General features: G+C 38.3%; 1 long non-coding RNA gene across 1 annotated transcript; it reads left to right on the forward strand.

The window, feature by feature from the left end:
- The first annotated feature begins 1,073 nt into the window (after positions 1-1,073).
- LOC137043928 (uncharacterized) lies at positions 1,074-24,306 on the forward strand. Its single transcript, XR_010898577.1, has 4 exons — positions 1,074-1,449; positions 13,073-13,132; positions 21,077-21,137; positions 23,434-24,306. It is a non-coding gene; the product is annotated as an uncharacterized lncRNA (long non-coding RNA).
- The last annotated feature ends 3,217 nt before the right edge of the window (positions 24,307-27,523 follow it).

Genomic DNA, 27,523 nt, shown 5'->3' on the forward strand with positions numbered 1-27,523 from the left:
CCTAACCCTAACCAGGTCTTCTCATCACTATATATATATATATATATATATATATATATATATATATATATATATATATATATATATATATATACACACACACACACACACACACACACACACACACACACACACACACACACACACACACACACAATTTGAATTCCCGCATGTCATCAAAATAGTGTTTGTATTAGTGATACACAGCTTTGTACTACAATAGGCAACACAAAATGTATCAACAATATGGTCAGTGTCATCTGCACATACATTAGAATAAGAAAAAAGTTAACAGTGATTTTCTAAAAAATATATAATAAAGGGAAAAAAGGAAAAGATAGAAAAAAGACCATGCCATGAGGGTAAGATTTTATTTTAGCTATCAGTTAGAGTGTACAAATTAAATTCATTACAAATTGAGGTTGTTTTATTTGTTTTCCTATTTACTGAGGATGAAATAGTCTAGTGTCAAGGTACATTTTTAATTCTTCACAAAAGAAGAAGAAAAGATTGGTTTATTGTTGGTGAATTTACATTTAGGCTATGGATATTGAATTTGCTTATTTTTTATTACATTATAACAAAGCAAGCTTTGTTTTTAGTGTCGTAAGAGTCAAATTATCCAGTGTCTTTAAAGGTGAGTGATGATAGATCTTGCTTGATATTATCTTTAATAAATATGAAGATATTTTCCCGCAGGTCATTATCATCAGGACCCCAACTTGACTGTTGTGTGACGTCACTGAAACGTCTTTCACAATCTCGGCAACAGAGGGAGGCAGAGAGCAAAACACTGCTCTAATCCTACAGGTTTGATTGCAGATAATAAATCACACATTTTCGTGTATTTAAAGACGTTCTTTTGACTCACCGTCAACGTCGTACATGTAGGCTAATCAAGTTCTCTCGTTTAACTGACGCATTAGGTGGATGGTAAAAACTAAAAGATGTTAACTCGGGCGTATAGCGACTCAGGGGTTTCTAAGAACGTCCCTTCCTGGTTTCTATAATTGGAGATGACTTCTAGGAAAATAGAAACTGCCAGCTCCATATCCAGTTCCACGTGTTTAACTTCGCCCCCTTTTAAAGCAAAAGAAAACCCAGACATCAGGCGTCATGACAGTCGCACGTGAGCGATTTTACATAGCCTACAGCCACCCATTGATGATCATTAATAGACTCGAGGATGTCAGAGAGGAATTTAGCGCACAATTGGCGTGTGTTGCTGAAAATGGCATCTCCCCCTGCACGGCCCCTGCTTACCTACTAGCGTGACCATGAAGCAATGCACGAGCAGAGAGATCTTAACATGCACAGAGTCAGTCTGCTCCTCTAGACGCTTGCTCATCTCGCCAGCAGGAGCACGTATAGCGCGCACTTAAAGAAACAATATCTGATTCAAATCAGCCAGATGTTTCTTTCAATCCCGCAGTGATTTGTTCGTTCGAGGTAAGTTTCAAGCGATATTACATCGATATGCGTTTGCGCGTCTTTTCAACGGCAGGTGTGATCGGAATTGGGGTAGAATACTTATCAGTTCCATTGATGATGTCATAATAGACATTCTGCTAACCGTTACAATGGGGATTCTGCGTTTGAATTTGAAAGGGACAGATAGAGATGTTGTATGTGGTGTGTCTTTCAAAACAACAGTGTGACATATAGGTGCATATCGCTCCTTTTCGCGGATGTTGCTTCCCGACAGAGGCAGACAGATTGTGTCTGAGAGAGTACCTGAACTCTCCGGGGAGTCGAACATACTGTCTGGGACTCAACTGACGCCCAGTTGTCTCCTAGCAAAAAGCTCTTAATAGGTCGGATGGGTGTTTTAAAAGCTTTTGGATGTCATCCTCAAACCAAATGCTTGAAAAGAACTGAAGTTCAATAGCTTTTGTAGCCACTGTAATTATAGCATGTTACATTTTTCACTTGGAGCCATGGCTGAAGAAGGTCGTCTGCTTGTTATTTATGATCGACCGTCTTAAAAACAAGCCTGAAATATTAAATGAATAAACATGGCTCTCTCACAATATGCAGCTTCGCCAACAAAGCATGTTTCTCTGCTACAATCAGGAAGTATGCTGTTATCAGACCGATAATGCCCATATGACAGTTATAAGATAATACAAGTTATGTGGTTAGTATTTGTCACATCAACCATATGCCGAGAAGCTGATTGTACATTAATAGAGCAAATTAATCTATTAGTCTTTGTTTAATTGCAGTGTAGGTGTTTAAGGGATTGTTAGCTAATATATGAAAATGCATTGTGATTTCAGTGACGAGACTTTGGGGGCAAGATGAGTATTGATCTCAATCCAACTGGCCCGCAAAGTCCCGCTTCTGGGACACACTCTCACAGCATGGCAAGAGTAAATACACTGGTTAAACTTAAAGTACGGTATTACTCCATTAACTGTTTCAATCACAGGTTCTCAATTTAATTACATTACGTCATGTCAACCTGTTTGTGCCTGATGATAGTGAGGCAAATGGTTTTATTGTATAAAAGTTTTGTATAAATGTGTTTAGTCACAAAATCAGCGCTGTGTATTGCAAATGTGATGTGAAATTGCACTTAAGTCTAAATGTAATGCCGCAGGGAGAATGAGGGGCTTTTGGGGGCACTTGTGTTTCAGTTTCACCATCATAATGCCCCTAAAAATCCTTATTGCTCTTGCACTGATCACCATTTTTTAAATTAGATGTTTAGGCTACATGCAAATGTTGTGAATGCATAGTCTGCTTTTATTGCAGATGAATTTTGATTTTGGCATAGAAAGAGTTGTTTATTCCAAATGACTGATGGCTGCAGAACATGTCTGCCTAAGTTATGTATGATACATTAAATGGACATTGCTACTGCAACCGCTTCCATTCATTTGGGAATATCACAAATTATGTTTGGTGCTCATTTATGTTGTACTGCACTGAAGGCAGCTCACTAAATGCCTTAAGCATCTGCTGCATCTACTCAAGCGTTCTGTCATCCAGCTGATGGTGGCAACAATCTGGTTTCATTCTCAGTCTCCATGTTTTGTCATACACAGGTTTAAACTCTTGCTGAAACATATAGAAAGAGCCCGCCCCCCGGGGGTCGATCAAACAGACAGAATGGTCAAGCACCAAAGGAATTTCAACAGTCTGAGTGAAATCTCTATGGAAAGGATTTGTCTGTCGTTACGAAGAATGCTCATGAATGACTAGTAGTTTGACATTCTACAGCATGTCAATCATGATTTAATTATGAGCCGCTACCCAGAGCTATTGCTGACAAAAATGAACGAAGAGATGGAAGTAATGCTGCTATGTGTTTCGTGTAAACACTATGGGCATTTATATGACAAGGAGCAGCAACTCAGACATTTTCCTGTCAAGTCAAAAAGAGTGGTCGTCAAAAACATAGTGGAAAAAAGCAAAAGCAACTCTTTAGTGATTTTTTTCAGTGTGCTCCAAAAAATAGCATGCCATGTTATTATAAGAACAAGGGGTCTATTGCTAGTTGAGGGAACAGGATGTGATTCCAAGAATGTGAAGAGTCTAATGCCACATGTGAGTAGGGGATAGTTTTGTTACAACTTGCCAAACAGCAATACCTTCACATACTCTGTGTCTATTTTTAGTCATACAACATATGAAAATGTATGTAGCATACATTTAAAATGCTCTAAAGATCACTGTATAGTAACTTTACATTTGCAGGCATTTTGGCTTGCACGTCTTTAAAATCTCTGGGCACTGGGCACAAGTCCTGCTGGAATTAGCTGTGGTGCTTTCTCTGTTCTGTGGCTCTGTTATGGCTCAACTCATGGTAATAGGAGAAAGGGAGAGTTTCAGATGGGAAAGTAATTATTGACACCCCACAGAGCCAACAGTTCAGTTCATCCTTCCTCATGGAACTCTGTCACGGTGTCTGTATCCATAATAGACTTTATGTTAGAATCTAGATGTTAATGTCTATAAATTAGAAAGTGAACATTTCCAGCCACTCTCAAAGTATACTCTTAGAAATAAAGATTCCAAAAGGGGGTTTTCGCAGTGAAAGCAGAATCAGTTGGGGTTCCCAAAATAACCTCCTTTTAGTGATAAAAAAAAAAAATTCTTTGTGGGACATTTTAATAATCTTTTTTTCCCACTAGGAACCTTTTATGTAATGGTAAGGTTTCATGGATGTTAAAGATTATTCATATCACTGTAAATGTCAATAAATTACCTTTATTTTTAGGAGTGATATTTAAATTATTAAAATCTGTCAAAGATAAAGATCTTAACTCGAAACCTCTCTTAAAGTGTTGCATGTCTTGCAAAGTCACTTGCTCGTTGTTCCTTTTGACTTCATTAAGACCTCTGAATCAGTTTTTAAGAATACTCTGGGGAGCCATTGGTGCTAAGTTGGCAGTTTTCAGTAACGGTTTTAAATGAAATTTGGTTTGTCAAAAACCCCATGTAGAATCTTGCCCTGACAAAAAGAGCCTTCACGCTCCCTAAAATGGAGAATCTGTAAATTCCTGCAAGTATTTGTTCCCCCTTGCTGTCCATGTTTGCACTTGTTTTATTTATTGTTCACAAATATAAGTTAAGTTTATTATCATTAAAGCCATTGTTTCTGCATGGGTCTGTCACCACAATTATTTGATAGTAGAAGTAGAAAAGCCTATTATATCTAATTATTATAATAGCTATATATATATATATATATATATATATATATATATATATATATATATATATATATATATATATATATATATATATATAAATAATGCTGTAAAAAATAAAAATGGAAAATGTACTAGTATAATTTTCTGCCAGTACATTATAATTGTACAGAAATTTCTGTTAACCCTTAAAACACAAACTAATGCAATGTGTAATTCAAAAAACAGGTAAAACACCTGTAGAAAACTGATACGGAAAATTCCCTATTTTTACAGACTTTTTTTTACAGTGTATATGTATATTAAAAGATCGTATAATTTGCTCAAACAAGTGAACCTCTTGAGAAGTGTAAGGTTGGAGAACTCACAGCTTATTGCATTTTTTAAATCATGATTTTATTTTATGCTCGTTACTTTGGAAACAGGCAGCAAAAAGGTTTCCTCTCTTGTGTAATCTACGTCTCTCACCTTTTTTTCAGGGTAAAGCTGGGCTATACTAATAAAAATGTGTTTTGTAAACATCACCTGTCTATAATTTTAGTGCTAAGATTATTTAATGTAATGGATTAATAAATGATAATTATTTCATGTGAACAGAATACGAGGTTTTAACAAAATGAACTGAATCCAGTGGGAAATAAACTTGTCTCGAAACAATGAGCTAAGAAAGCAATTATTACAGTTTAAAAATGAATGTAAACAATCAAATCATCAGTATGGCTCACAATAGGCCTGTAAAACATAGTTTTATACATATATATATCTTAGTAGCCCTAGCCATAATGAGAGATGTAATTCATGCCTGCAACTTTCTTCATAAATAAAATATAAAAAGTAGGAAATATAAACCATTAAACATGACTGCATGTAAATAATCTTATTTATTTATCTTAAACATCAAGATATAAATATGCTATATTTCTTCTACTGGTGCACCAACTGGTTTGAAATACCATCCTGAACAATGATTCTCATAGGTCTCAGCAGGGTAAGATATATAGAAAAAGCACACGTGACAAGTTGCCATTGCGCAACGCAGAGGAATATGTTTACCGTTTCTTGCCCTAGAGTTATTTTTAGAAATCAACAGAAAGTTTGAACAGAATACAGGGAGCATGTCATCAGAGATCATGAGACATCCCCTGGAGTATATCAAGCCATATTGTTATTTGAGACTGATCAATCTGCAGCATAAGCCTTTCAATTTCACTTTGATGTAATTTAGCTGATTATTCAGAATGTGTCATGGTTCACGGGTGTTTGTTTCTCATTTTGTCTTATTTAGTGTTTTTCTCTTTGGTCTGGTTGGCTGTCAGAGTTACACACACACACACACACACACACACACACACACACACACACACACACACACACACACACACACACACACACACACACACACACACACACACACACCTTTTTTCTCTCATTTAAGTTCATTTGTTTTTGATTAATTGTTTAGATTTTTGAAGCAACCTGATCTAATACATCCATGAGACTTTTTGGGAAAGATGCAACAAGTTTTTCACACCAGGATTTGGGGGTCCTCTGCCATTCCTCCTTGCAGATCCTCTCCAGTTCTGTCAGGTTACAAACATTGGTGGACAGCCATTTTCAGGTTTTTCAGAGACGCTCAATTGGGTTTCAGTCAGGGCTCTGGCTGGGCTATTCAAGAACAGTAACAGAGTTGTTGTGTGTTGTGAAGCCCTTCCTTTGTTATTTTAGCTGTGTGCTTAGGATCATTGTCTTGTTGGAAGGTAAACCTTCGGCCCAGTCTGAGATCTTGAGCACTCTGGAGAAGGTTTTCGTCCAGGATATCCCTGTAACTTGGTTGTACTTGATTCATCTTCCCCTCGATTGCAACCATTTTATATATATATATATATATAAACACTGACCTAAAGGATTATTAGGAACACCTGTTCAATTTATTAATGAAAAAAGTTTTGCTGGTCCAATTAAGCTCAGTGTGCTCCCTTTAAACTCATCCACACTGAACTTCTGTATAAATACTTTATAAACAGACTTGTCACTTCAAGTTAATCTTCATACAATTATTCTTTAAAAATGTTGTTTAAAACAACATTTTCCCCAAAAAACGTAAGCTTAAAAAAGCTTAATGGGAACATTGCTTAAAGGGTACAAACATATACCCATTTACAAAGAATCCCAATGCAAAATCCACCTTGGTCAAAAATGAGAACGATACTGAGAAAATGCTCTCTGCACATATAGTATCATAGTATATGTTCATCAAATACTTACATTTCAAACCCATTAAATTCCATTCTCAGCCAATTCAGAAGTACCGGTATTGTGTAGAAACCTATATGAGCCTGACAAAGAATTTATATGAAGAGTTTCGTTGCAAAACGAGATATATCCATTTTGAGAAATGTTGGTTATTTGACATTATTATTTAAGACATCAACAGTCAAGTTCATTCACACACTGTAAAAAATTTGTGGTGGTTTTTGTTGGTTTAACTTAAAAAAGTATAACCTGGTTGCCTTAAAATCTTGAGTTTATTGAAATTAAAAATTTGAGTTGATACAATGAAGAAAATTAGTTTAATAAATAGAAACTCAAAATATTATTGTATCTGAACCACATGAAAAATGTGATAAATCATGAAAAAAGCACTATTTGGCATGTTTCACTGCGTCATCAGAAATAACACACACATAATTACCCAAAATGCTTACAAAATCTTTTAATAATATTTTAATAAAGGCTGTCGAATCTCAAAAAAATTTCATGAGTTAATGTTGAGTTAATGAGTTAATGTTGTATTAACTCAAAATTTAAATTTCAATGAACTCAAAATTTTAAGGCAACCCGGTAACTTTTTTTCTAAATAATTTTTTACAGTGCCGTTTTTGTACATTAAACTATTACTTGAGCTCAGTGCAGGCCAGGGACACAATATTCTTCAAATCCAGGATATTTTTAATTTAATTTTATGTCCATAAATAGTTCATAAAAAAGTCAAAAACCATGCGAAACTGCAACATATTTATCTTAACATTGTCAAAAATCTTAAATTGGTTAAAAAAACAATACATCATAAATATATGGAGTAGTATATACAAAGATTGATTAATAATAATATATATATATATTTTTTTCAAAACGCTATATATCCACCATAGGCTATATTATTCTACTGTAATACCATTAAGAAAAGCTTGTGTGTGTGTGTGTGTGTGTGTGTGTGTGTGTGTGTGTGTGTGTGCGCGCAGTCGCACGATGACCAAAATAAATCTTTGGATGTTTTCGCTCCCCTGAATGGCTTGCCCGTTTGTTCTTCTCCCTTTGATGATTTTCTTAAGATGCCTTCCTGACCGGTGTTGTGCCGAAATTTGCTACAACTAACCCTAACCCTAACCCTAACCCTCAATGAAGTCACTACCTGATTGCCTTATCCTAACCCCACCCCTAATCCTAACCCCTCCCCCACAACTAACCATAAACCTACCAATAGTAGGGGGGTAATAATCTGGCAGGGTCAGAATTCGGCACTACACCGGCTCCAATCCGTCATCGAAATCCATAACGTTAAGCTTGACTCTGAAGCTTTGATTCTCTGACTGACAGACAGCTGTAGATCAGTGACGTAGCCTATACGTGACTGACAGCTCGCCTACAGTATAAACAATTAAATGGTAAACATTTTTTAGTTGGCCTATTGAATCCTCTTTTTAAAAATATGTTTTTTGTTTTGCTATTATCGTTAAATCACTGAGCAAACTCGGAGCACTTCACCGGCGGTGACTCTCTCCTCGTGTGACATCCTGAGCTTGTGCAGCATCCTGAACGTTCTTTATCGCACTTTGTAAAGAAAATGGGCTGGCGGATATCGCGTTTTGTGAAAAAATACATTTTGTAGGAGGCTTAAAATGTACATTTTTAAATCTTATTGATGGCAGCAATTAACACATAGATTAAGGTACATCTAAACAGTGATTTCCAATAATAAAATCTAAATGTCAAAAAAGGGCGTTTATTGCGTTTTGCAACCAAACTCTTCAGAGTTTGGTTGCAAAACGCGATAAACGCGTTTGATCGGACAAGGAATGATCGGACAAGGAATGATTGCAAACAGAGAGGTATTTATATATATATAAATACACAAGGAATGATTGCAAACAGAGAGGTATTTATATATATATATATATATATATATATATATATATATATATATATATATATATATATATATATATATATATATATAAATATATATATATATATATATATATCATTGTCCTGCCGTTTCTTTTTATCATTTCTTGAAATTATGCAAGGCGCTGCCGTCTCCAGACTTGGCTAATTTGGCCTTTGTTTATAACCACTCCTCAAGCTCAAGATGGCCCACTTTACACCAAGGTATTCTGCGGGCCAAAAAACCCTGGCCATTGGCCCAAAGGAAACCCCAACGAGGCTCAATCAAGCCCTTGCTGTTGACAACAGAAACCAGTTCTTGTCTCAGTGTAGATTTGTTTTTGTTTTCTACACCGTTAATGCGTTCCGCTGGACCATATAAAGTTCTAACCCCTAGAAGTTTCTGGTCTCACATACACAGTACCTTTGAATGGTTGAGAGTAGGGATGTTAACTGATGACTCTTTGACCGTATCAACGCTGACCGATCAAAGTTGTCGGTTAAAAAAAAAGTGATCTCTAAATTAGGCTATTATACAGTGGACTAAACGCTACTACAGTTGGCCGTCTCATTCCAAAATCTTTTTGTGTGAAGTGAAAAAATCCCTCAAACTCAATTTTTCATAACTCGCCTGTTTGTACTTAATAAAACAATAAAAACATTTGGTGCGAGGTCACAGCGTTTGGGTTTGCACGCTCACAAGGTTTGCAAAAAGTAAACAGGCTAAAACACTCGACATTAGAGCCAGGGCAGACGACAGTATGAAGCGTGCATTCTGCATAAGATGGACTTACATTTGGAAATACATTTCAGTGGTAACACATAAGGTGTTGATCATGATCTTTCTTTATTATTGTTAGCACTACCTTGAACTAAAGTGGCGTCTCTTCGGAGGTGTTATTTTCTTAAATGAGCCGCGGCAATGTTTCAAATGAGCTTCTAACGCTAGGCAAATGCCTTTATTTTCAACATGATCACCTTGTACCCAAACCATTTCAAACTAAGGAGCTATTTGTACTCTGATTACAAACAAGCTCCTCTGCGGCGCGTGTGCTGGACTCATGTTTAGCGCTGTAGGGGATTTTTTTTTAAATGACGTGAGTGAAAGGGAGGCGGTGGCACCGGGACAGTGTGTGTGTGAGAGCGGAAGGCAGAGTGGCAGAGAGATGCGACAGAGTTGCGAAATTGCTGGTGCGGCTGTTATTTCAAATAATGCAGCATATTTTTAAACTAATCGGTTAACATGTTTCAACCGGCTAATGAGGCTCATGGTTGGTCAAGAAAATGTTTAGTTTTCGCCACACCTAGTTGAGAGCGTGGACTCCTGCAGTGAGCATTCACACACTGAGCTTCACTGCTTCCAGTCCTGTTGTCGGTTTGTGTTCCTGTAGCCAGGTTTGGCTGCACATGAAGCAGCTGCTCCAAAATGATGGTCGCCCCTTATCTCCTCCTTAGTGTGAAGATCAGGTCTCATCCAACGACAGTAAAGATCCATTAAATCATGGATTCCCTGTCTTTAGGTCTCTGGCAAGATGTTGAATTTCTCCAAAACTGCCTCCTTCAGGTCAACGTAAATTCATGCTTCGTCCTCATCCATTGCCAAGTATGCCTCCAAAGTCTGTCCAGTCAGCAGTGGAACCACACGATAGCTCCATTCTTCCTCGGGCCATCCCCAAGTCTTGGCCTGGTGTTCGAAGCACCAAAGATAGATGTAAGGGAAGTATCCTCAGCAGTTCACTCATTATCCTTGGCTGGCTTGCAACTTGACTTTGACATTTCTAGATGAAGCCTGTGTCGGATGATCCATTCTGCAAGCTCTTGACATCGCTAGGGGTTTCAGCAGGTCTAACAGACTGCAGAATCACATCTCGTAGCCCCAAGTTCTAGCTCCTCCCGTTGCTGCTGTGCATAGAGGAACTGACTTATCAGACTCAGCAGTCCCTCATTTGTTTGTTGAACCGTCTGCTTTAATCTGTGGTGTGTAGAACTCTGCCCCCTCTTCATCCTCCGTTGACTCTACAATGTCCCCAACTGGATCCTCCTCTGCAACCTCTTTTACCTGTGAGCATAATCTGCCTAAGGTTCTTTTGCCTTTCGGCGCCTTCTTGTGGGTTGCCATCCCACCGCTGCCACCAAATGTCCTAGGGATCTGTTTTGGATATAGTGAGGGTTTGTTTGTGAAAAAAAAGGTGGCTCTACCAACAAAAGCACTGTCGTGGAAGGTGTAATTTATTTACAGCACCGAAGATATATACAAAAGTCACAGAGTGACTGCATGAAGAGATATATACAGTGTAAACTTTAAAGCCCCAAAATGATAAGTGTCAAAGAAAGAACAAACTGGAAAATAAAGATTAAAGTAAATATAATATACTCTTAAAGCATATCTTCAATATACTCACTTTGGTAGATTGCTCACGGCACCAAAGTTGCATGCCTATGTTTGACTTGGTTAACAAGTGATAAATTGAAGCCTGGCTTCTCCTTTTATAGGCCAGACTTCGCCCCTTCTATGAACGTAACAATTTTTGGTCATTTAAAATCATCAATAGTCAATCAAACTTCACAGGACTGGCACTTTCTTCCTAATTTGTCAGTCCACCTCCAAACAACACATGGTTTCGCCAGACTTTGAGCATAGTGCGCAGCGTTAACAGTGACGACATAAGCATGCGCCGCTCAATCAATAGTTTTCGGCAGTGCCACCATACAGACTGCACCAAGACACTTGTGACACAACAAACCGATCAAAGAAAACACAACATATAAACGAGACAAACAAATGCATGTGGTGTACTATGTATAATTGGAAAATGACTGTAGCAGGCAAATGGAAAATCTAGTGTGTGAAACTGTCCATGGGCTCTTGGCTGCATGTGCCCCTGTGCTGTTGACAAACCAAGTGGTGTGGTAAATGTGTACTTGTGTGCACTGTGCCCAGCGGGAATGTCTACTTTATCATAGATCTTTATCATATTATAGACCAGTAAGTGCTTTAAATTCAGTGACATTTTGGCTAGCAACAGTGCTCATATGGATTGCCAAGAGGAACAAATCATGTCAAGCTGTTCAGGCTTTGGTAGCGCAGGTTGCTGAGTTGTCTGCCCAGTTCCATCAACTGTGAGACTGTGAACCCGCCCACTGTGCCAAACTACTATCAGTTTCCCCCACTGGAGACCTCACAGCTCATCATAGTGAACCTCAACTACTACCTCAAGCAGCATATTCTGGTGAACTACATTTGTGTTGTCCATTTCTGGCTAAGCATTCTCTGTTTTCTGTTCTCCAGCCATCTGCTTTTATCTCCTGGGAGTCTGAAGTGGCTCTAGTTATTATACTGTTGGCTGGTTTGATGGAGAACTGCGGTGTAGGGATGGAAACATCAGTGCTGCTCCTCATTCTAGTCTTTCTCAGAGGAACTCGAGATGGTTCTCGCCCATGATGTCTCCGGTTGAGAAGTGGCATGGGTACCGGCAGAGCTGCACCAAGGGAGTCTGTCTGTGATGGAAATTTCCATTAAGATTGCAACTGGAATGAGGAGGCACAGTGCAACATGGGTTGGCTGACCGTAGACAACAAGAAATCTCTGGAAGTACCATCATCCTCAGTTAATCTGGTTTAGAGTGGATCAGAGTGGATACTCATGATCCACGACGAGACGATTCTTCTGTGCAATTCGCTGCAGAGACTGTGGACAACTTTCAGCCCATCCCCAATGCTATGGTCTGCGTCAACCCAAATCTGGAACCCATACAGCTGGGCAGAACTCAGCTCTTACAGAAGATGAAGTAATGACGATAGGCTCATGGACTTGTTTGTTCTGTAGGTCTTCTAGTCATATCACTGCTCACTGTCCAGTAAAAGCCAATACATGTATGTAAAAATTAGGTTACTGACAGGTGGTATTTTTTGGAAGAAATTTTTTTAGACTTTACATAAGCCCACCAACTCAAGATCCCCATAATTTATTTTTTAACTCAACCTATTTTAGTCAGTGCCCTCAGCAGTCAATCACTACCCTCTGTTTTACATTTTACCACACCAGAGTCTAACCATTTCTGCCAATTATACAGAAGAGAGCCGGTTTATGCTTTGACTCTCCTCTTGTCCTGGTAGTTCTTGGACATCCCTGGCTCATGCACCACAATCCTCACATAAACTGGTCTCAGAATAGTCTGTGATCTTGGAGCAATTATGATGCTTCTTGTGTGTTGTCTGTGTGCTCCCCTGTGTCTTGTTTTGTGTTGCAGGATTATTCTATGGACCTGTCTAACATGCCCAAGAGTAACTTGACCTGAAGGGAATGTTTGGTAAGTCAAGAGCTGCTTCTCTTTATTTCCAATGTCCCTATGACTGTGCTATAGACTACAGACTTGCTAGGTACATCTCTGCCTATAAGCTCAGGTTATATTTACTCTCCTGTCGAGAGAGAGGCCATGAAGAATTATATTTCTTATTCGCTGGTAGCCAAACCAATCTGCCCTCATCTGCAGGTGCAGTGGTAAAGAAGGTTGGTTCCCTGCGACCTTGCATAGACTATCAGGGGCTGAATAACATCACTGTAAAGAATAATTGTGAATCCTTTGCCATTGATATCTCTGATTTCGAACATCTGCAGGGAGTCTTTTTTCATGGGTTATAATTTGGTCCCCATCCAGGAGGGGGATGAGTGGAAGACCACGTTTAATATCACCAAGGGGCATTTTGAATATTTGGTTAGGCTGTTCGGGTTATCCAATGCCCCGGCGGTCTTCCAGGCACTGGTCAATGTCATGTTGTTTTGTCATTGCGTAGAAATGTGTTTTTTATGCACAGTCCGTTCCCCTCTTGGAGTACATGGTGTCATCTGAGGGGTTGCGAATGGATACCGATAAGACTTGACTTAGGCTATGGTATATTGGATTCCAACGAGGCCATGCCAATCAATTTTACCATCATTTTATTCACAATTACAGCCTTCACTTGATGATTGAGATTTTAATAACCATCGACACTAACTTTTATTACCAAAGCATTTGAGAAAACTGTTCTCATTCAAACTTCAGTCTTTCCTTAGCTCAAATAAAATGTTTGAAACATCACAGTCTGGCTTTAAGCCTCTGCACATCACTGAGTTGGCTTTATTACGGGTTTCTAATGATATATTGTCAGCAACTGACTCTGGTGACTCAGTGATCCTAGTACTTTTAGACCTAACCTCGGCTGTTGACCATCACATTATTTATTTATTTACCTCTGAAATGCAGCAAACATGCTGCTCTTAAGTCACTTTTTGCATGCCTAGATAAAATGAAGATCTGTTTTTCTCAAAATGTCTTATTTCTCACTTAATCTAAAACCGAGGTTATAGTCTTTGGCCCTCATGGAAACTCTGGGAGCAGAAGCATTGACCTGAAGAACTTAAGTGTTTTCTGGGATCAGAATCTCAAATTTGAAAAACAAATAAATGCAGGGATTAGCTCTTGTTTTTTCCACTCTTAAAACCAATTTCATTTCTTTAGCTTTTTATTCATTGTTAGCTTGTCATAAATGTTTGGTTTGGCCTGTCTCTTTAATTAACTTGTGTTTTGTTCAGCACTTTGGTCAGTCATGTTTGGCTGTTTTTAAATGCGCTATATAAATAAAAACAAACATGAAACTTTAAACATCCAGCTAGCCGCTCCTCTGACTGCCTTGACCTCCAAGAAGATGATATTCGCTTGGTCCAGTGCATCTGAAGCTGGCTTTTCTTAACTCAAAAGTCCTTTCATTTCGTCTCCTATTCTTGTTGCTCCTCACCCCTCTCATCAGTTTGTGGTGGAGGTCAACACATCAGAGTTTGGGGTTGGTGCGGTTCTCTCCTAGCCCTCTAAGGATGGTAAGATGCAGCTTCTTTTTTTTTTTTCTCACCGCTTGTCTCCCGCCAAACGCAATCACAATATTGGTCACAGAGAGCTGTTGGCAGTCGAACTGGCCTCAAGGGTGACTTTTCTAATCTGGATCATTCACAAGAACTTTGAATACATTAGATCTGCTTAAAAGCCATAGGCAGGCCCAGTGGTCATTATTTTTTAAGTAATTTAGATTTTTTTTTACTTGTTCTTTTTACCGTCCATGTTCCAAGAACAGCAATCCGATGCCTTGTCTTGCATTTTTTACCGTAACACCCAAAATCGTAACACCCAGCTTCCATCATTCCTAAAAACCTTGTGGTTTTAATGGTTACTTGGAGATTGAATAATCGGAGGTCTGCAAGGCCTTACAAAAGTTAATACTTCTGCTGGTTGCCCAGCGGATCATTTGTTTGTGCCTGAGAGTTTACGTGTTATCCGATGGGGTTATTGTTTGAAGGTTGCTTGCCATCAAGAAGCAAAATGTACTATTTTTCTAATTAAACACTCCTTTTGGTGGCAATCCATGGCCTGTGACACTGAAATGGGGAAGGCAAGGTTTATTTATATAGCACATTTCATACACAATGGCAATTCAAAGTGCTTTACATCGAAATTAATTTAAATAGTGATAACATATGCATAAGAAATAAGAATGCCATGTGTAAGAATTAAAATAAATAAAAACAAGGATAAATAAAACATTTGTAAAAAAATAAAATAAAAAATAAAATGGTGATAAATAGATCTCTATCTGCCCGATTCTCTAAATTTGGGGTACTCCTATCTGAAATGGAAGAGATGGAGCAGGTTCGCAATGTCACCTAGACCTTACAAGTCGGTCCAAGACGGGCTCCTGTAGGGGCCATTACCTTTGCCCCGAGGTGCCTCCCCTTTCTTGAGTCCACTTCTTTGCACTCTCTGCTACAAGCAGAATGAAGCGAAACACACTGCTCTCCTTTTTCAATCTCTTCCAGTCAGACAGCCCTAACCAAAAATAATAATCAACAGATGCATAAGAAATTCAGTGCTAAGGAAAATGAAAAATAATTAAAAATTATGATCAAATAAAATCCAGTTGTTCCAAAGCAGCTTCACATTGTTAACAGGAAAATAATGCAACAGAATTTGATTCGCCTCTACAGCTACTCTGGAGAAAACGGTAATGTTATCAGCTCATTTCAATTATCATATAGTATCAATGGGGCAGATCGGTAATATAGTTGAAATTTAGATGTCCCCAACTGAGCAAGCCAAAAACCAGAGGCAATGGTGGCAATGAACCAAAACTCCTTCAGGGCCAGAATGGAGAAAAAGACCTTGGGAAAAACCAGGCTCAGTCGGGGTGTGAGAACAAAGATAAACTAAAACAGTTATAAAAAGAAAAAAACAGATGATGCATAGATAAGATAAGGTGCAATCAGTCAGACATACAGTGGTACAGTGCTCATTCAGTAAATGCACAGCTGAACAGATGTGTTTTGAGTCTGGATTTGAATGTGGCTACTGTTGGAGCACATCTGATCTGTTCAGGAAGCTGGTTCCAACTGCGGCTGGCATATTAGCTGAAAGCAGACTCTCCTTGCTTTGAGTGAATTCTTGGTATTTCTAACTGACTTGATGATGATGATCTGTTGGGTTTGTATTTAAAGGGGTGGTGAAACACTCAGTTTCAGTCAATCTCATGTCAATCTTGAGTACCTATAGAGTAGTATTGCATCCTTCATATCTCCGAAAAGTCTTTAGTTTTATTATATTTATAAAAGAAATATAGGCTGTACCGAGTCTTTCCGGAAAAACACGAGTGCCTGGAGGCGTATCGAGTGGGCGGAGCTAAAGAATGACAAATGCGCACAAAGCGGTGACGTCCTCAAGCGTGGAGAAGAAAACGCTACCCTAAATAAACCATGGCTATCAATCAGATTCAACTAATACAGATTTGATCCAGAATCAGATCCGGAGGATGAAATAAATTGAACAGGAGAAGCAGCAACAGCAGGACGTCCGTTTCTGTGGTATGTACTGTATTTAGTGGCCTGTCAACATTTGCGCTTGTTTACTCGCAGTTTATGAGGACATGATTCGGTTTATGGACTATTGTATGAGACTAAACCTTAGCAGTAGCAAGCAAAACGGTTTTGCATGTCAGCCTAGTGTAACGTTATACATAGAACAACAATAGAGTCCGTTAGCGCATTTGAATGACGAAGCACGCGATCGTGTCGTTTACTAATGTTTACTCATGCGACGGTAGCCAACAGCACAGACATTTGAAGCTGCTACCAAAGCAGGACCGAACCTTCATCGCTGGGACCACTCCGTCAAAAACACACTTCTTTGGTATGATTTGGTGAAGTCCTGTGACAGTAGTGGCGCGTAAATCCACTTTGAGACGCGACTGAAGCGATGTTGTGAAGCTTCCCGTCATTTCTGCGTTCAAATCGGTTCAAATGCAGCGCTGCCTTCCCGGAATGCTATGCTGAAGCGTTGAAGTCGCTTGATGTCACCCATAGGAATAAAGTGGAGCGCGGCGCGCGACATAAGTGTTCACGGACGACTGGATCTGCACCTGAGAGCAGTGTTTATGGGCGTGCATTTCCTCTCTCGCTCTAGTCCACTCTATTAACGTCAAGCCATACTCGAAAAAAACTCTCCGAAACTTGTGAGAAACCGGAAGGATTATTTTTGACGCAGAAATACTCCATCAAACGTCCAACATTAGTTTTTGAAAAGGTAACTTTTGAAACTGTTTAGGATGGGAATCCAAGTCTTTAACAGTGAAAAAAGATCAGTATGCATGAAACAGCATTTCACCCCCCCTTTAATTTCCCCTGTTTTTGAGTTTTTCAGAGTATACTCCTTAGCTGTAAGCTGCTTGAATATTTTGGCATACTAGCTATCCACAATGCTATCTTGTTTGTACTGTAATATCTTGTTTGTTGGCCACTGTTTGTTGTCCAATGCCATTTTCAATGGCAAGCCCAAAAGCAGATTTTTCTTCTTTTTTTTTTTTTAAGTTTGCCACCACAACAGAGATAACATGAACCATTAACGGTATGAAGCATTAAAGACAAGGGTTTACAAAGCTATAAACAAGCTATTTGCCTTGCCATGAGCATTTAAAAGAGATTACAGACCTGACAATGCTGGTTTTGTTGTTGATTTGCCAGAGGGCTCAGTAATGGATCATGCTTTTTGGTTGGCTACACTTCTTTTGTGGTTATCACGAGCCCATCACACACTGGCTACATGCTCCTGTGATACAGCAAATTGGCTTCTGACTGCTGCTGCAAACATCTTATTTCTCTAGTCAATGGCAGGAGTTTTTATTAACAATGAATCATTCAAATCAATTTCTACTTGTTTCTCCTCTGAAACAGTGAGGCACTTATAGAGGAAGTGAATGGGGCAAATACATGAACAATATGAGTGCAATAATAATGAATAATAATAATAAAAGATTGTTGGTTTAACTTTAAAAAGTAAGTAAACTGGTTGCCTTTTGAGTTAATTTGTGTTAATACAATGAAAGAGATTGGTTTAATCAACAGACACTCAAACTATTATGTTATGCGAACACATAAAATATCTAAGTTGATCTGACAAAAGTAAAAATATTATGAAAAATCATGAAAATATTTTTTTTACAGTGTTAACATTATTAGTGAAAAAACCTGCTTATTAATTTATTCTGTGTAAATAAGTTTTATCCATTTCTTCAACTTCATTGCCATCTAGTTTAAAAAAATTAAACAGCTCATATAATACACACGCTTTATAACAAGATTTGAAATAAGGGATTTTAAAGTATAACCTTTACACTCACACAAAATTGGCTTCATTTACTGCCATTGTAAGTGCCTCCATTCTTTTTTTAAAAAAGAAAATAAGGGACGAGATTATCACAAATGTTGTTGATTGAGCTTAAATTCCAAAGACATTTCAAAATGGCATGTGGATATTACATAAAAAGTACATGTTAAGAGCAGTACAGGTGAACTTATCTACTGAGAGGTGTTTTTTTCTCTCTATTAAAATCTAAGATATATTAAAGAGAGCACAATGGGAGGGGGTTGAGGAAAATGCTGACTGGCTCTATTGTCTACGATTGCTTTGCACGATTTAAATTTTATGATCCATGCATCCTCTTTCTGCAGGGGTATTACCGCGTGGCAAACCATTAGTCTGCATTCTTTGTATCTGTAATGCTCCTGTTGTGTGGGAGAGGAGTGTAGCCGTGCTGTCATGAGTCATGGGGTCAGGGAGAAGCAAGAGAGACACACACACACACACGCACACACACACACACACATTAGGCAAAGCTGTAGCGAGCTGTCCAAGCAGTTCAGCTCTTAACTAAAACCACATGCCACCCCCTCACAGCCAAACCAAATGAATGAATGTCTATTTTGAATAAAAGCTGAGCCCAGCTTCATGCATTAAGGTGGCTGGCAGTCATCTGATATTCATTTGCTACCATGTTTGTCTCATCGCTGCTATTTTTCTCGTCTGTGTTCGAAGTTAGGAGCTGTTGGAAGTCTTTGGGTTTCAGGGGGATCTCGCTGCAATGATTCCCAAGTGGTAGTCCTTGAAGATTTACTTCCTGTGTGCTCTTGTGGCTGCTGTGTCTTGGGCCTTTATCAAGGGGAAATGAGAAAGGAAGCCAGTGCACATGGCTTTTATTTCTGAGTCACATCCTCAGTGTTTCAGCCCACCAAAAGGATTTATAGGTTCAAAGGGAAGGACGAGATGCGCATAAATTACATGACAGTGTGTGCAACATCTGAAAAGACAGCGGGCAGTTATGGATCAGTAGTAGTGATTCCCTATCTTTCATGTACATGTTTATATGACAAGGCCAGAGAAGACTTTAGACTGAAACAGATGAGACAGGTTAAGACTTGAGTCACTGCTCCCAGAGAAACAGCCATTGAAAAAAAAAAGATTCACTGTATGCTATACAAGTCCAGACATTACTCTCATCAGTCACTTCAAACTAAGAATAAATCACAGATCCATGTCATTTTACATTCTATCTATCTATCTATCTATCTATCTATCTATCTATCTATCTATCTATCTATCTATCTATCTATCTATCTATCTATCTATCTATCTATCTATCTATCTATCTATCTATCTATCTATCTATCTATCATCTCTGAATTACTTTCTTTACAAGTGTCTTTATAAATCCTATTGTTTTAACAGTATTTTTTGTTTTGTTTTCACAATCACTTTGGTATTAATTTCGGATTAATCTTTTTTTTTTTTTTACACAGACTTTTCAATGTTCAAAACATTGCATTGTCCAATTTATGAAATTCCATATACAGTATTTTTGATCACCCACAAACAAGATAGTGTACCTGTATGTCTCATTAAATATTGTAGTACAAAATATGTAATAGATATTATCTCAAGCTTTTTTGTGTTTTTGTAGATATTTGCTTTCGAAGGCAGATTTTAAGTCATTTGTGGCAAAGAGGCAACAGTTATTTGAATAAAAGCTTGTAAATGAACTGGCTTCTCCGAGCTAGCAGTAGCTTGTTAAATGAACAGCACACCAAAACAAACGTTCATTTACACAAACCATCCTAAAAGTCTTGCAATTTGAACAAAATTGATGGATGATTTGAACCCATGAAAAAAATACAATATATTTGAAATGTTGACTTTACTGGCAAATAATCACAGATTTTTTTTTTTTGGAAAATGTTAGTCATGAGACTACAGGTCAGCTGATATACACACCATCTATACTCAATGGGCTGAAGCTTGGGTCCGGGGCCAAAAAAAAAAAACCTTGAGATTCTTTCCTTGCGCCGGTTGCCAGGTGGAAAACAGTTAGAGGAGCTCCATATGCTAGCTGTGTTCTCCAGAGACATCAATTAGGTCCATCTCTCAGGGTGTGAAAGCCACAGCAATATGCTATCGTGTTACACCAATTAAGCCCTGGTCAACCTTATCATATGTTCATAATGCTTTCAGGACAGTCAAACATAGAGTTTAAAGCTCTTTTCTAGAAGGATATGAGGAATGCTGAACTTTTTGAAGAGTATACTAATGCCAAGTTCCAAATAAACCTACTGATACAATTTAGAGCTGGTCGAGTGCAGGTCATTAAACCTTGAAAGTAATTATATGGCTTGCTTACTATTATGAAGGTTATCATCTAGGCTGGATTACACATGGGAAGTAAATTATACAGTATTTTTGGAAGAGAAGCAATTACACCCTTGGTGAAACTTGTAATATTACAGCGTTTTATTACCATCTTAAAGAAGTCACTACTTGTGTTCTGTATACTGGATGTTTCTAAATGTTTCATTTATTTTCTGTTGGAATACATTATCACTAACAAAAACTTTTTGATCTCTATAGATTCATTGTTCAGAAGAAGATACCGGAGACCTTCCTTTACTCCTTTGCCGGCAGACAAGAGGTACTTAAAGGAAGACTCCACCGTTTTAAGAAATAGGGCTTATTCAACCTCTTTCCTTCATTTAGATATGTGGGCAAATGCATTTTAGTCTCAGTGCATGCTTTTTTTTTTTATTTGGCAGGGTCGCCACTAGCTTAGCTTAGCATTGAATGGAATCCTATTTTTCACGCTAGCAAGTCCCAAGTTAAAGTGATCAAAAAACAAACAGGAAACACCTGATTACTTCTTGTGCCTATGTATTCACAACGAGTACAAATAGCGATGCAGATTAAGACTACACAATTTCCTAGGCAGACATTAACCTGGGACTATATTATGGGGAACCACAGGCGAAGCACTACTTGGGCGCAGAGATATTACGGCTCTCATCCTCACGTCCTCCAGCTGTTGAGTGATTGCAATGTGTCGCCTGTGCTTCCCCATAATATAGTCCAAAGTCAATATCTGCCTAGGAAATCGCCTAGTCAATATCTGCATCACTATTTGTACTTGTGAAAATGCAGTCCACAAGAAGTAATTAGGTGGGTTTTTTTTTTTTTTTTTTGGATCACTTTTACTCGGGACATGCTAGCTGGCAATATAGGATTCCATTCATTATGCTAAGCTAAGCTAGCGGCGACCCCGCCAAACTAAAACAATCCATGCATTGAGACAAAAATGCATTTGCCCACATATCTAAATGTAGGAAAGAAGTTGAATAAGCCCTTTTTCTAAAAACGGTGGAGTGTTCCTTTAAAGCTGCACTATGCAATGTTTCCATCCGCTAGAGGGGGGGCCTATTCAGAACAAAGGCGTAGTTTGATGACACCAAGTTTGAGTTTAGAATCTTGGGACATGTGGTCTTCACCTCACAGTTGGTGGGAAATAATTGGGATAAGATTTGGGCTGAAATCATGTTCATGGATGCTGTTATAAACGTTACTGTATGAAGCAGAGCAGGACAGAGTGTTGTGTGAGCTGAGCAAGTCCGCTGGTATGATTGTTGTGCAACACACGGCTTGCGAGCTACGGGACTTTATTATGACGGGACAGTCGTCAGCTCCATTTCCACTTTTTCAGTCATGAGTATGAGGTAACGCTGCTCTGTTTATCATATTAGATACATTTAAGTGTGTTTAAAGTTGTTATGACGTTACTCTGTGCGTTCGCTCAGCGGCATATGACACTTAACTGGGTTAACCCAACCTGATCTGCCGGTGATTTGATTTCGCCCGGCAACTCAGTTTGGAAACCCGTACATTAATTTGTACTGCTTCTGTTACACTTTTGCGGGAATCAATCACAGACTAGCTTATCCACCTGGCATGAGTTTAACACGATGACAGATAGAGAAACGATGGGTCGTTGCCCGTTGATCACTCCTCTTGTGGTCTGATTGGTTGAAGGACTATCCAATTGCGTACAGAGTTATTAGAATAATGCCCGTTGATTATGCCCCTTGTGCAGTAGAAAATACAGAGCAGACTCCCAATGTTTAATCTTAAATTGAGCTTATCCACAAAAATATTAAGCAGAACAACATTGATAAAATAATAAGAAGAAATGTTTCTTAAGCAGCAAATCATCATATCAGAATGATTTCTGAAGGATCATGTGACACTGAAGACTGGAGTAATGAGCTTTAACATAAAATACTATAATATATAAAACTATTTTTTACAATATATTAACATAGAAAATGTTTATTTTAAGCATTAAAAAAAATGTACAAACCTGAAAATTGTTAATGATGGTTTAAATAAACCTTTGGGATCATGCTGGTTAAAGAAAACAGTTGAGAGAAAAGGCCTTTTCTTTTTATCAAACCTTGATATCTGCATTTAATCCAATGACATGAGTATTTAAGAGCCCCTTCCCTTACGAAAAATAATCATGGTTGTATTATAGTAAAAGTGTAGTAACCTGTAATTACCATTTATATAACCACAGTTTTACCACAAATACTATGGTTAGAGTAGGAAAAAAATGCTTAATTTGTGGTTACCATGGTTTAACTACAATAACCATGTTTTATTTTATTTATAGTAAAACCATGGTTAATTTTTGTAAGGGTTAAAATCAAACACACTCAGATTGTATTAGGACATTTTTGTGTAAAATCTATCAATATTTCTTTCATATTGTGTCAGAAGTTCTGCAAAGTGATTGACAAATATCCATTTTACAAGTGGAAAAATTAAGGTATCATGGTTCAAGCATGTTTACGTACCCCGGCCCTTACCTTTCTGTCATTAATATTATCTTTACCCAGCCTGTACAAATGCATCAGTTGAAGTTAAAGTTTTCTGTTTTTCAGCTTCCAGCAGCCGAATGCACTTTATGGTGATAGATAAAGAAAACCCCATGCTCAAGGAGTAAAAAATAAATAAATAAAATCTAACAAATAAGAGCATTGTCTACAATTTCAAGATGCTCTCAGAGGAAGTAAACAAGCGGACATGCAGACGTGAAATTGAAAACCCTCTTCGTTCCCTCCATCCATGTGACTGCAGAGGCATATGACTTCCATAACCTCATTGCTCATTAACCGCTGATGGCAGAACACAATTGAGTGAGTGTTTGTGGAACTTGCCCCAGATATTCAAGTCTCAGTCCTGGCTGTTGGGCAGATCTTCTCCTGTTTCAGATGGCTTCACCCTTCCTGACAACAGACTGTGAGGAACTTCACATGAGAGTCCCGTGTAAGGATACAAAGGCCAGTTATGTCCATTTAAATCCCTTGACAAGCACCACAACAACCAAAAGACGTGATCTAGCGTGATCTATCATGCTGCTATTATTAAATTACATCATCTCCACATAAGCTAACAATTGAGTTACTTGTATAGATGTGTGCAGACAGTGGAGAGCTATAAGGACTTCAAATTAATCTTCATTATGGATTTGCAGACTTTAAGTCATGAACGGAGCGAGTATTGTTTAAAGCAATATGAATAGCCTATGTGCCAGAAATCCATTTTTTTTTTCTTAAAAAAAAAAAAAAAAAGCCTATTGGCATTAAGCGAATGCATGAAAAACGACGTTAGGCTATAGCCCGGGCGTGACTGGATTAAAAAGCGATGTATCTTTTTATAATTTTATTTAGATATTGATTAGGCCTATATTGAGGTGTGTATATTTTTCCAATGACGCTGATAACGATAAAACTATAAAGTGAAAATGAACAAAATCCTTTTGTTGTCTGTGGTTTGTGTGTAAATGAAAACTGATACAATAATGCCACCTAGAGGTAAGTTTCGTGCAAACAATGACCATCATGGTTCCCTCCACTGTTCTAGTTTCATTCAGCTCATGCATTCACATAAAAGACAGCATGTTAATGATCTTGATGTCATTTCTGTGTAATGCTGGGAATGAGAGCTAGAATAAGGACGCACACCATTTATGAGAAGACTTTTAAGGACACAAGGTGGGGGAGGGGAGCTAGATTTCCTCTTTGGCCTAGAAAAGACAACACACGCTTTGCCAGCTTCAGAATTCTCATCATTCCCTGGATATTAACACATTCATTTTAAGTAGAAAAGAGACTGCACACCAGACCAGCTATGGTCATTTTGGAAGCTCTGCATGACCGATTCATCTTGTTGCTGTTTGCTGGACCAGTGCAATAACTCTTAACGTTACATTGAAGTTCTCTTAGACATAAACTGTCTATTCTATTAATGTTAAATATGTTCCTTTTTTTTCTAGGACTTACAATGTAATGAAAGTTTGAACATGTTCAGGTCAAGTATATGTTATAAGTTATATTTAAAAGTTAAGTCAGAGGTTTATAATCACATTCAAAGGCTGCATGACTTTTCCTATTTTACTAAATACATACATTTTTGCTTTGTATTTTTAGTCGCAATTTCTGCCTGACGAAGTATTTTAGAGTTTGTCATAACTAGAAAAATGTTTATTCGTTATAAAAAATCCACATATCGAATGTATTTAATTACATGACTTCAGGTTTAGAAATCATACATTCACACCTCATTTAACCAGGTTTTTCAATGCAAAATATATGTTGTTGAGCAGGTGAATTAAAATAAGAACTATCCTTTTTTCGTGTGTGGCTTTGGGTTATTTTAATGATTGTTTTGTTCATTTTAAATCATCGAATGCCCCATTTGGTAGTTTGCTGAGGTCCCTAGTGTGCCCCAGTCCCCTAGTTTGAGAACCCCTGAGTCAAGTGTTATCTGTAGCATGTTGATTTTACAAAATGTATTATAATTTCTGTTGGCATAAACAATTATTTTTTTACCTTTTCCATTTTTGCTGTGTCATGAGTTTTGTTTAGTTGTTTTTACTTTTATTAAAAGCCATTAAAACAGTTATATGTACGGAATTTCCATACATTAATCTTTTTATTATTATTATTATTATTGCCAATGTGTGAACAGACCTTGAAAACTGCTTGTAAACTGATTTTTACCCTAAACCAACCAACCCCACACAATCTCTAGCTGTGACCCTAACCCTACGCTTAACCTAATTATAACCTTATCCCTTATAGCCCTATCCCCTCAACCATGCCTTTAAAGGGGTCTCAGAAAGTGAGTTGAGCTCTGGTGCTGGCAATGACTAAACTTCCAGCTCCAGTGCCGTTCACATTTACAAGTGACCCACTCAAGTTCACTAAATGGCAGACTTGCTTTAAAGCTTTGATCGAAATGAACTGTACAACTCCCGTACATAGGCTGTTCTATCTGAAAAAGTACATAAATGTAGATGCGCATGCCATTTATCCCTTGTGCTAGAGGGAACATTTTACAGGAGTAATGAGGAAGCATACATGCAAGCTTGGGATACCCTTAACAAACGTTGTGGATACCCCTTTGTAGGCTTTTAGGGCAAAGCTGAGAAACTGGCAAAAAAATAGGAGCTAAAGAATCACTGAAATTAAGGGAGTTTAGTGATTTCCTCATCTCTTCCAAAAATGCAGTGCCTCATGTACATGGTTTGGGGTTTTTGGACGATTGTGAAGAAAATCAGAAATTGCTGCAGAAACCTGACTGGGTAACAACTCGCTGGAATAGGTATGTCACTAAAGCACTAGATGAAGAGAATCCATATCCAAATTTCACTGCATTTTCAGACTTTGTGGCAGAGGAGGCACGTATTGCATGTAATCCTGTTTCATCACTACTTGCTTTAAAACATGCAGATGAAAGGCCTGCGAAGGAGCAGAAACATCTCAAGGTCAATGCTCTGGCGCAAAATGTTAAACCCATTGCAAAGAGCTTGAGTGCATTTGAAAGAGAGAAAGGCTTTAAACCCAGCCCTTCTTCCACTCAGGATAAGAGGCAAATAGAATGTGTCTGCTGTCAACAAAATCACTTTATATACAAATGTGAAAAGTTTTCGGGCAATGCCTCTTGAGGAGAAGAAAAGGTTTGTCATCAACAATAAGTTGTGCTTTGGTTGCCTCAGAATCGGTCATATCTCCAAAAACTGTAAAAAGCGAGCTACTTGCAACATCTGTAGACAGTCACCCCTCTCTCAAGGAGTAAAACTAGAAGCTTCACTTGAGAAAAGGGCTTCCACTAGTTTATGCAGTGTGGAGATGGACAATAGTAACCATACTTCGATGATCATTCCGGTGTGGCAAAACGATGTTTGAGACTCACAGTCTGTGTTGTCCATGTACTGAACTCTTATTATTTTGCCTTGGCAAGGTTAATTCAATTTTTAACGAATTTCTTGGGGGTGAAGAATGAGCTGGAGAAAGTTTTGAAGGATCTGAACCAAGAAAGGATCTCTACCTATCTTGCAAGTAAACAATGTGATTTCCTTATGAATGTTCCTGAAGCAAGCCACATGGGAGGCGTGTGGGAACGCCATGGGACAGTTAGGAGTGTGATGAATGCTGTTCTTTTAAAAATATATATTTAAACCTTATTTACCGATGGAAATCCTTTGAGAACAAGTCTCTTTGGCGAAGAGTACTTTAGCTTGCGTTCTGGCAAAAGCTAAAGGAAGACTGGATGAGAGTTCATTAAGGATATTTTTCTATGAGGCGATGTCAATTGTAAATAGTCGTCCGCTTACCACTAACACAATAAATGACCCAAAGAGTGTTAAGCCTTTGACACCTAATCATCTGCTCACGATGAAGACTTGTGCCTCTTCCTCCTCCTGGCAAATTTGCCCGTGAAGATCTGTACGCTAGGAAAAGATGGAGAAGAGTACAGTACTTGTCTGAGCAGATGGCGCAAAGAATACCTGGCCAACACAAGCCTCAGACAACAGTGGTACACGCCTAGAAGAAATGTTCACGTTGAAGATGTCGTAAGTGTCAAAGGAACAATGTTCCCAGAAATGAATGGAGGCTAGCTAGAGTTGTGGTTGCAAGTAGTTGAAGTGCAGACGATGATGGGTTTGTGTGAAAGGTTAAACTCCAA

The sequence above is a fragment of the Pseudorasbora parva genome, chromosome 2, assembly GCF_024679245.1.
Source record: "Pseudorasbora parva isolate DD20220531a chromosome 2, ASM2467924v1, whole genome shotgun sequence".
Classification (NCBI taxonomy): domain Eukaryota; kingdom Metazoa; phylum Chordata; class Actinopteri; order Cypriniformes; family Gobionidae; genus Pseudorasbora; species Pseudorasbora parva.